Source organism: Schistocerca gregaria, chromosome 5 (assembly GCF_023897955.1).
Source record: "Schistocerca gregaria isolate iqSchGreg1 chromosome 5, iqSchGreg1.2, whole genome shotgun sequence".
Classification (NCBI taxonomy): Eukaryota; Metazoa; Arthropoda; class Insecta; order Orthoptera; family Acrididae; genus Schistocerca; species Schistocerca gregaria.
The window spans coordinates 101,162,971-101,173,629 of NC_064924.1; positions in this window are offsets into that span (position 1 = coordinate 101,162,971).

Here is a 10,659-nt window from a genome sequence, read left to right on the forward strand (position 1 = left end):
CAGCTGCAGAAACAGATCAGGATACTTCTGATGTTTTTGCCCGTGTCAGAACATTATCAGACTGAGTAACCTTTGTTTACGTGTCAATGGAGGCATTTTAGAAAATCTAATGTAACTGAAATTGTATTGTGTTAATGTGTTGTCTCTTGGTCATAAAAATATGGAAAAGTGTTTGTTGGTTTAATTAATTTGCCGTCAGAGATATCTTCCTCTACCTCATAGGAAAAAATGACATTAGGGAAAAATATTTGATGTCCCCTACAAACTCCCAGAGTTTGTCGGTTTAAACACTTTTCACCCTGTATGTTAGGATGTGCATAATTCGCAGTACACAGCTCGGTTCAGTACACATTAGTGTATCTCGAAGAAAGTGGAAAAGATTATCAACAGATTCAAAAGCTGGTCAGTAGAGATGATATAGTTATATTGTTCTTCTCAGCTGCTAGGCGTGTTACACAGTCTCTGTTGTTAGTTAGAAATAACGATAACTTGCCCAAGATCGAGACCTTACCTTCATAAGATTACTGTACCTTTTGGGAGAATCTTACTTTTGATCCAGTATCTCAGATTCTGGGGAATTCTACGTCTACATAGCACTTCAGTGAAAATGAGGCAGATGTATCGCTTTGATCACAGAATTTGTCGCTTCACCTACTGTGATAGAAATTTATTGTTCGGTTTTTCTTTTTCTCTTATAAATGCCATTTTAAATATGACACATTTGAAGAAAAATGGGCATCCTAACATAAGTTTCACGTCGTTGGTAGACTTTTCACATTTTATGTAATATTTCTCAGATGGCCATTAATACGCACGTATGCCTGTGTGTGTGTGTGTGTGTGTGTGTGTGTGTGTGTGTGTGTGTATGTGTGTGTATGTGTGTGTGTGTCTGTGTGTGTGCGCGCGCTTTCGCGCCACCGCTTGTGGAGGGTGTAGTTAGAAACACATTCGTTTTCCGTGTTATGCAGTATTAGTGAAACATTCACCACGAGAGCGCTTCAGCCAATAGCCGTTAACCCTGTGGGTGTTTGCTCTGGCTGATATTTCCACCAGTGCAGTAACTAGACTAGATTGTTCTCTACTGCGCAAAACATAACTACTTTTTGGTGTTGGCCAGTAATGAGTACCCCAGGGCAGCGAAGAACGTGAAGCGTCACGTTAACACTACTGCAGTGCGTGTGCTGGTGCAAAATTAGTCTGCGGGTTTCGCATTAGAGCAACATACGCTGATTGTCGTGTTAGGAAGCAGGCTGCCTGACATACTGTGTACCTAACTGGAAGATGATAATTTACGTTTGCAGTATCCATGAAGGTCTGTATCTGTGTTGGCTAAGACTTAAAAGGGTGAACGTCAAATTGTGAAACGAGAAATGGCAGTATTTCAACCTATCACATTTCTGTGACGCATAACAACAACCATTTCACAGTATCGTCCCACATATCAGTGTTGAGATGCAAATGAAGTACACCCCTGGAAATTGAAATAAGAACACCGTGAATTCATTGTCCCAGGAAGGGGAAACTTTATTGACACATTCCTGGGGTCAGATACATCACATGATCACACTGACAGAACCACAGGCACATAGACACAGGCAACAGAGCATGCACAATGTCGGCACTAGTACAGTGTATATCCACCTTTCGCAGCAATACAGGCTGCTATTCTCCCATGGAGACGATCGTAGACATGCTGGATGTAGTCCTGTGGAACGGCTTGCCATGCCATTTCCACCTGGCGCCTCAGTTGGACCAGCGTTCGTGCTGGACGTGCAGACCGCGTGAGACGACGCTTCATCCAGTCCCAAACATGCTCAATGGGGGACAGATCCGGAGATCTTGCTGGCCAGGGTAGTTGACTTACACCTTCTAGAGCACGTTGGGTGGCACGGGATACATGCGGACGTGCATTGTCCTGTGGAACAGCAAGTTCCCTTGCCGGTCTAGGAATGGTAGAACGATGGGTTCGATGACGGTTTGGATGTACCATGCACTATTCAGTGCCCTCTCGACGATCACCAGAAGTGTACGGCCAGTGTAGGAGATCGCTCCCCACACCATGATGCCGGGTGTTGGTCCTGTGTGCCTCGGTCGTATGCAGTCCTGATTGTGGCGCTCACCTGCACGCCGCCAAACACGCATACGACCATCATTGGCACCAAGGCAGAAGCGACGCTCATCGCTGAAGACGACACGTCTCCATTCGTCTCCCGATTCACGCCTGTCGCGACACCACTGGAGGCGGGCTGCACGATGTTGAGGCGTGAGCGGAAGACGGCCTAACGGGGTGCGGGACCGTAGCCCAGTTTCATGGAGACGGTTGCGAATGGTCCTCGCCGATACCCCAGGAGCAACAGTGTCCCTAATTTGCTGGGAAGTGGCGGTGCGGTCCCCTACGGCACTGCGTAGGATCCTACGGTCTTGGCGTGCATCCGTGCGTCGCTGCGGTCCGGTCCCAGGTCGACGGGCACGTGCACCTTCCGCCGACCACTGGCGACAACATCGATGTACTGTGCAGACCTCACGCCCCACGTGTTGAGCAATTCGGCGGTACGTCCACCCGGTCTCCCGCATGCCCACTATACGCCCTCGCTCAAAGTCCGTCAACTGCACATACGGTTCACGTGCACGCTGTCGCGGCATGCTACTAGTGTTAAAGACTGCGATGGAGCTCCGTATGCCACGGCAAACTGGCTGACACTGACGGCGGCGGTGCACAAATGCTGCGCAGCTAGCGCCATTCGACGGCCAACACCGCGGTTCCTGGTGTGTCCGCTGTGCCGTGCGTGTGATCATTGCTTGTACAGCCCTCTCGCAGTGTCCGGAGCAAGTATGGTGGGTCTGACACACCGGTGTCAATGTGTTCTTTTTTTCCATTTCCAGGAGTGTATCTGCTGTATTGCTGATTTGGTAGATGTAAACTTATAATAATTTTTGTGCGGAACTTGAGTTTGCAGTTCACATGTGATACTGAACATTATCAAAGTATATTTCCAGTGGCTAATAGTAATCTTTCAGAAACACGTATTCAGTGGAACACAAAGATTTCAACCTCGGTCGAAGCGAGACAGTGCTGGATAACTTTTCGGACGTCTTTGGTAGTTCAGTTTGTAGGTGAAAGGTACCACAAGTGCAACAACTCTTGGACGTTAATTGCAAGCTTGTGTTGTTTCGTCCGGTGGCCCAACTATTCCGCCAGCGACTCACTTACTGGCGCCCCTCAGGGAACGAGCCACTTATCTCGGACTCCGAAAAGGGATGCGTGTCACATGGATCAACTTCGCCAAACACACGACATCGAATAGCAACTGACAAGCCTTTTCCATTAATTTCGACGGTGTGACTGTTTTCCTCCGTGAACCGTATATATTTAGCTAGCAATCTGACATTGACATATAAAACAGCGATTACGGTTCTGTTCTGATTTAAAATTTGACAGTTGCTCTGGATGGTCGACGGAGCTTGATCTCACTCTTTCTCTCTCTCTCTCTCTCCCTCTCTCTCTCTCTCTCTCTCTGAAGGAGTCTAAATCTCGGTTACTACTTTTCTTCGGCTAATTGTCTGTACTGTCGTATACGCTTGCAGCTCAACCAAAGTGAGTGAAGTATCAAGAATACCAAACAGAAAAATTCTGAACTGTAGATGTTGTACATCTACATCTACATCTACATTGATACTCTATAAATCACATTTAAGTGCCTGGCAGAGGGTTCATCGAACTACATTCACAATTCTCTATTGTTACAATCTCGTATAGCGCGCGGAATGAATGAACATCTATATCTTTCCGTATGAGCTCTGATTTATTTTATCATGGTGATGGTTTCTGCCTATGAAGGTTGGTGTCAACAAAATATTTTCACATTCGGAGGAGAAAGTTGATTGGAATTTGTTGAGAAGATTATGTCGCAACGAAAAACGCCCTTCTTTTAATTGTTTCCAGCCTAAATCATGTATCATTTCTGTGACAGTCTTTCCCATATTACGCGATAATACAAAATGTGTTGCCCTTCTTTGAACGTTTTCGATGTACTCCGTCAGTCCTATCTGGTAAGGATCCCAAACAGCGCAGCAGTATTCTAAAAGAGGACGGACAAGCGTAGTGTGTGTCTCCTTAGTAGTTCTGTTACATTTTCTAAGTGTCCTGCCAATGAAACGCAGCCTTTGGTTAGCCTTCCCCACAACATTTTCTATTTGTTCTTACCAATTTAAGTTGTTCGTAATTGTAATACCTAAGTACTTAGTTGAAGTTACGGCTTTTAGATTAGACTCATTCATCGTGTAACCTAAGTTTAACGAGTTCTTTTTAGCATGACCTCACACTTTTTGTTATTTAGGGTGAACTGCCACATTTCCAACTATTCATATATTTTTTCTAAATTGTTTTTCAGTTTGTTTTGATCTTCTGATGACTTTATTAGTCGATAAACGACAGCGTCACCTGCAAACAGCCGAAGACAGCTGCTCGGATTGTCTCCCATATCGTTTATATAGATAACGAACAGCAAAGGGCCTATAACACTACCTTGGGGAACGCCAGAAATCACTTCTGTTTTACTCGATGAATTTCCGTCAGTTACTACGAACTGTGACCTCTGACAGGATATTACAAATGCAGTCACGTTACTGAGACGATATTTCATAAGCATGCAGTTTCACACCGCTTGTGTGTACAGTGTCAAAAGCCTTCCGGAAATCCAGGAATACGGAATCGATCTGAAATCCCTTGTCAATAGCACTCAGCACTTCATGTGAATAAAAAGCTAGTTATGTTTACAAGGAACGATGTTTTCTAAACCCATGTTGACTGTGTGTCAATAGACAGTTTCCTTTGGGATAATTCATAATGTTCGAACACAATATGTGTTCTAAAATCTTCCTGCATATCGACGTTAACGATATGGGCCTGTAATTTAGTGGATTATTCCTACTATCTTTCTTGAATATTGGTGTGACCTGTGCAACTTTCCAGTCTTTGGACACGGATCTTTCGTCGAGCGAACGGTTGTATATGAATGTTGAGTATGGAGCTAATGCATCGGCATACCCCGAAAGGAACCTAATTGGTATACAGTTTGGATCAGGAGACTTGCTTTTATTAAGTGATTTGAGTTGCTTCACTACACCGAGGATATTTACCTCTACGTTACTCATGTTGCCAGCTGTTCTCGATTCGAATTCTGGAATATTTACTTCGTCTTCTTTTGTGAATGAATTTCGGAAGGCTATGTTTAGTAACTCTGCTTTGGCATAGAAGGCATTCATTGTTTCTTGCCACTAGTAAGGTCGCAATGAGCGGCCAGTTCAAAATGTCAGTTTGGGGGAAGGAGGCAGGATGTGTTGTACTGTGATTGCGTAATTTACGTGTAGGTCTTTCACTTTCTTGTGCGTGGCACTGCCAAGTTCAACAAGCAATTGAGCTTTATGTACTCTGCTTTGCTTTGTGTTGTACGCTGTTCGTTACTCTCTTTCCTGATTTTGAAATGCTTGTGAAGAGACCACTCCGTGTCCACCACCATGTTTAAGTGCGACTATTATTGCTCGAAAGAGGATACCGATCGCTATCAGTGTGAATCAGTTTCTGCTTTCACGTGTAAGACGTGTATATTTCAATTGTCAAACCACTATTTATGAAAGGTGTTTCTACACTCCTGGAAATTGAAATAAGAACACCGTGAATTCATGTCCCAGGAAGTGGAAACTTTATTGACACATTCCTGGGTTCAGATACATCACATGATCACACTGACAGAACCACAGGCACATATACACAGGCAACAGAGCATGCACAATGTCGGCACTAGTACAGTGTATATCCACCTTTCGCAGCAATGCTGGCTACTATTCTCCCATGGAGACGATCGTAGAGATGCTGGATGTTGTCCTGTGGAACGGCTTGCCATGCCATTTCCACCTGGCACCTCAGTTGGACCAGCGTTCGTGCTGGACGTGCAGACCGCGTGAGACGACGCTTCATCCAGTCCCAAACATGCTCAACGGGGGACAGATCCGGAGATCCTGCTGGCCAGGGTAGTTGACTTACACCTTCTAGAGCACGTTGGGTGGCACGGGATACATGCGGACGTGCATTGTCCTGTTGGAACAGCAAGTTCCCTTCCCCGTCTAGGAATGGTAGAACGATGGGTTCGATGACGGTTTGGATGTACCGTGCACTATTCAGTGACCCCTCGACGATCACCAGAGGTGTACGGCCAGTGTAGGAGATCGCTCCCCACACCATGATGCCGGGTCTTGGCCCTGTGTGCCTCGGTCGTATGCAGTCCTGATTGTGGCGCTCACCTGCACGCCGCCAAACACGCATACGACCATCATTGGCACCAAGGCAGAAGCGACTCTCATCGCTGAAGACGACACGTCTCCATTAGTTCTTCCATTCACGCCCGTCGCGACACCACTGGAGGCGGGCTGCACGATGTTGGGGCGTGAGTGGAAGACGGCCTAACGGTGTGTGGGACCGTAGCCCAGCATCATGGAGACGGTTGCGAATGGTCCTTGCCGATACCCCAGGAGCAACAGTGTCCCTAATTTGCTGGGAAGTGGCGGTGCGGTCCCCTACGGCACTGCGTAGGATCCTACGGTCTTGGCGTGCATCCGTGCGTCGCTGCGGTCCGCTCCCAGGTCGACGGGCACGTGCACCTTCCGCCGACCACTGGCGACAACATCGATGTACTGTGCAGACCTCACGCCCCACGTGTTGAGCAATTTGACGGTACGTCCACCCGGCCTCCCACATGCCCACTATACGCCCTCGCTCAAAGTCCGTCAACTGCACATACGGTTCACGTGCACGCTGTCGCGGCATGCTACCAGTGTTAAAGACTGCGATGGAGCTCCGTATGCCACGGCAAACTGGCTGACACTGACGGCGGCGGTGCACAATTGCTGCGCAGCTAGCGCCATTCGACGGCCAACACCGCGGTTCCTGGTGTGTCCGCTGTGCCGTGCGTGTGATCATTGCTTGTACAGCCCTCTCGCAGTGTCCGAAGCAAGTATGGTGGGTCTGACACACCGGTGTCAATGTGTTCTTTTTTCCATTTCCAGGAGTGTATTTTACTAATCGGATTAAGTAGGAATAATTAATATTTGTTATGTTGGAAATAATTGCGCATTGATATATTTTGTAATGGCAGCAGAGATTGTCTGCACCAGAAAGCATTGTTGGCAGAAGAGACCGCACTTTAACGTCCGTAGGAAGTCAGTAGTAAGCGAGATGTGAAGCGAGTCGTTAGCAGGTCTGAAGCTATGATTTTCAAGAGATTATAAACGGATGTACAGAGACATCAGGTAACTATTAACATAAGAGGGACTGATATCATTTAATTAATTTTTTGAGGAACTCAGGACTACTGAAGGTATGTTTGCGCATTGCTAGTTGTAAGATTATTGTAAAACGTAAGTCCCATTTGTACGTTTGTAAAATCATTTCTATCAGAATATAACTAATTTTTGCCAGCAATGTTGCATTACTGATTATAACCCATCTCAAAAACCATGGAAACTTCGCAAAATTTTATTGTTGTCTAGAAAAAGGTTAACTATGAATTACGTAACTTCAGTCAAATTCCCCCCCCAAGAACCATGGACCTTTCCGTTGGTGGGGAGGCTTGCGTGCCTCAGCGATACAGATGGCCGTACCGTAGGTGCAACCACAACGGAGGGGTATCTGTTGAGAGGCCAGACATACGTGTGGTTCCTGAAGAGGGGCAGCAGCCTTTTCAGTAGTTGCAGGGGCAACAGTCTGGATGATTGACTGATCTGGCCTTGTAACAATAACCAAAACAGCCTTGCTGTGCTGGTGCTGCGAATGGCTGAAAGCAAGGGGAAACTACAGCCGTAATGTTTGCCGAGGGCATGCAGCTTTACTGTATGATTAATTGATGATGGCGTCCTATTGGGTAAAATATTCCTTAGGTAAAATAGTCCCCGATTCGGATCTCCGGGCGGGGACTACTCAGGAGGATGTCGTTATCAGGAGCAAGAAAACTGGCGTTCTACGAATCGGAGCGTGGAATGTCAGATAACTTATTCGGGCAGGTAGGTTACAAAATTTAAAAAGAGAAATGGATAGGTTAAAGTTAGATATAGTGGGAATTAGTGAAGTTCTGTGGCAGGAGTAACAAGACTTTTGGTCAGGTGACTACAGGGTTATAAACACAAAATCAAATAGGGGTAATGCAGGAGTAGGTTTAATAATGAATAGTAAAATAGGAATGCGGGTAAGCTACTACAAACAGCATAGTGAACTTATTATTGTGGCCAAGATAGATACGAAGCTCTGCAGATGACGAAGAAATTGAAGAAACGTATGATCAAATAAAAAAAATTATTCAGATAGTGAAGGGTGAGGAAAATTTAATAGTCATGGGTGACTGGAATTCGGTAGTAGGAAAAGGGACAGAAGGAAACGTAGTAGGTGAATATGGACTGGGGCAAAGAAATGAAAGAGGAAGCCGCCTGGTAGAATTTTGCACAGAGCACAACTTAATCGTAGCTAACACTTGGTTCAAGAATCATAAAAGATGGTTGTATACATGGAAGAAGCCTGGAGATACTAACAGGTTTCAGGTAGATTATATAATGGTAAGACAGAGATTTAGGAACCAGGTCTTAAATTGTAAGACATTTCCAGGGGCAGATGTGGACTCTCACCACAATCTATTGGGTCTGACCTGTAGATTAAAACTAAAGAAACTGAAAAAAGGTGGGAATTTAAGGTGATGGGACCTGGATAAACTAAAAGAACCAGAGGTTGTACAGAGTTTCAGAGAGAGCATAAGGGAGCAATTGACAGGAATGGGGGAAAGAAATACGGTGAAAGAAGAATGGGTAGCTTTGAGGGAAGAAGTAGTGAAGGCAGCAGAGGATCAAGTAGGTAAAAAGACGAGGGCTAGTAGAAATCCTTGGGTAACAGAAGAAATATTGAATTCAATTGATGAAAGGAGAAAATATAAAAATGCAGTAAATGAAGCAGGCAAAAAGGAATACAGACGTCTCAAAAATAAGATCGACAGGAAGTGCAAAATGGCTAAGCAGGGATGGCTAGGGGACAAATGTAGGATGTAGAGGCTTATCTCACTAGGGGTAAGGTAGATACTGCCTACATGAAAATTAAAGAGACCTTTGGAGATAAGAGAACCACTTGTATGAACATCAAGAGCTCAGATAGAAACCCAGTTCTAAGCAAAGAAGGGAAAGCAGAAAGGTGGAAGGAGTATTTAGAGGGTCTATACAAGGGCGATGTACTTGAGGACAATATTATGGAATTGGAAGAGGATGTAGATGAAGATGAAATGGGAGATACGATTCTGCGCGTAGAGTTTGACACAACACTGAAAGACCTGAGTCGAAACAAGGCCCCCGGAGTAGACAACATTCCATTGGAACTACTGACGGCCTTGAGAGTGCCAGTCCTGTAAAAACTCTACCATCTGGTGAACAAGATGTATGAATCAGGCGAAATACCCGCAGTCTTCAAGAAGAATATAATTATTCCAATCCCAAAGAGAGCAGGTGTTGACAGATGTGAAAATTACCGAGCTATCAGTTTAATAAGTCACAGCTGCAAAATACTAACGCGAATTCTTTACAGACGAATGGGAAAACTAGTAGAAGCCGACCTCGGGGAAGATCAGTTTGGATTCCGTAGAAATATTGGAACACGTGAGGCAATACTGTCCCTACGACTTACCTCAGAAGCTAGATTAAGGAAGGGCAAACCTACGTGTCTAGCATTTGTTGACTTAGAGAAAGCTTTTGACAGTGTTGATTGGAATACTCTCTTTCAAATTCTGGAGGTAGCAGGGGTAACACACAGGGAGCGAAAGGCTATTTACAATTTGTACAGGAACCAGATGGCAGTTATAAGAGTCGAGGGACATGAAAGGGAAGCAGTGGTTGCGAAGGGAGTGAGACAGCGTTGTAGTCTCACCTCGATGTTATTCAATCTGTATACTGAGCAAGCAGTGAAGGAAACAAAAGAAATATTTGGAGTAGGTATTAAAATCCATGGAGAAGAAATAAAAATGTTGAAGTTCGCCGATGACATCGTAATTCTGTCAGAGACGGCAAAGGACTTGGAAGAGCAATTGAACGGAATGGATAGTGTCTTGAAAGGAGGATATAAGATGAACATCAACAAAAGCAAAACGAGGATAATGGAATGTAGTCGAGTTAAGTCGGGTGGTGCTGAGGAAATTAGATTACGAAGTGAGACACTTAAAGTAGTAAAGGAGTTTTGCTATTTGGGGAGCAAAATAACTGATGATGGTCGAAGTAGAGAGGATATAAAATGTAGACTGGCAATGGCAAGGAAAGCGTTTCTGAAGAAGAGAAATTTGTTAACATCGAGTATAGATTTAAGTGTCAGGAAGTCATTTCTGAAAGTATTTGTGTGGAGTGTAGCCATGTATGGAAGTGAAACATGGACGATAAATAGTTTGGACAAGAAGAGAATAGAAGCTTTCGAAATGTGGTGCTACAGAAGAATGCTGAAGATTAGATAGGTAGATCACATAACTAATGAGGAAGTATTGAATAGGATTGGGAAGAAGAGAAGTTTGTGGCACAACCGGACCAGAAGAGGGGATCGGTTGGTAGGACATGTTCTGAGGCATCAAGGGATCACCAGTTTAGTATTGG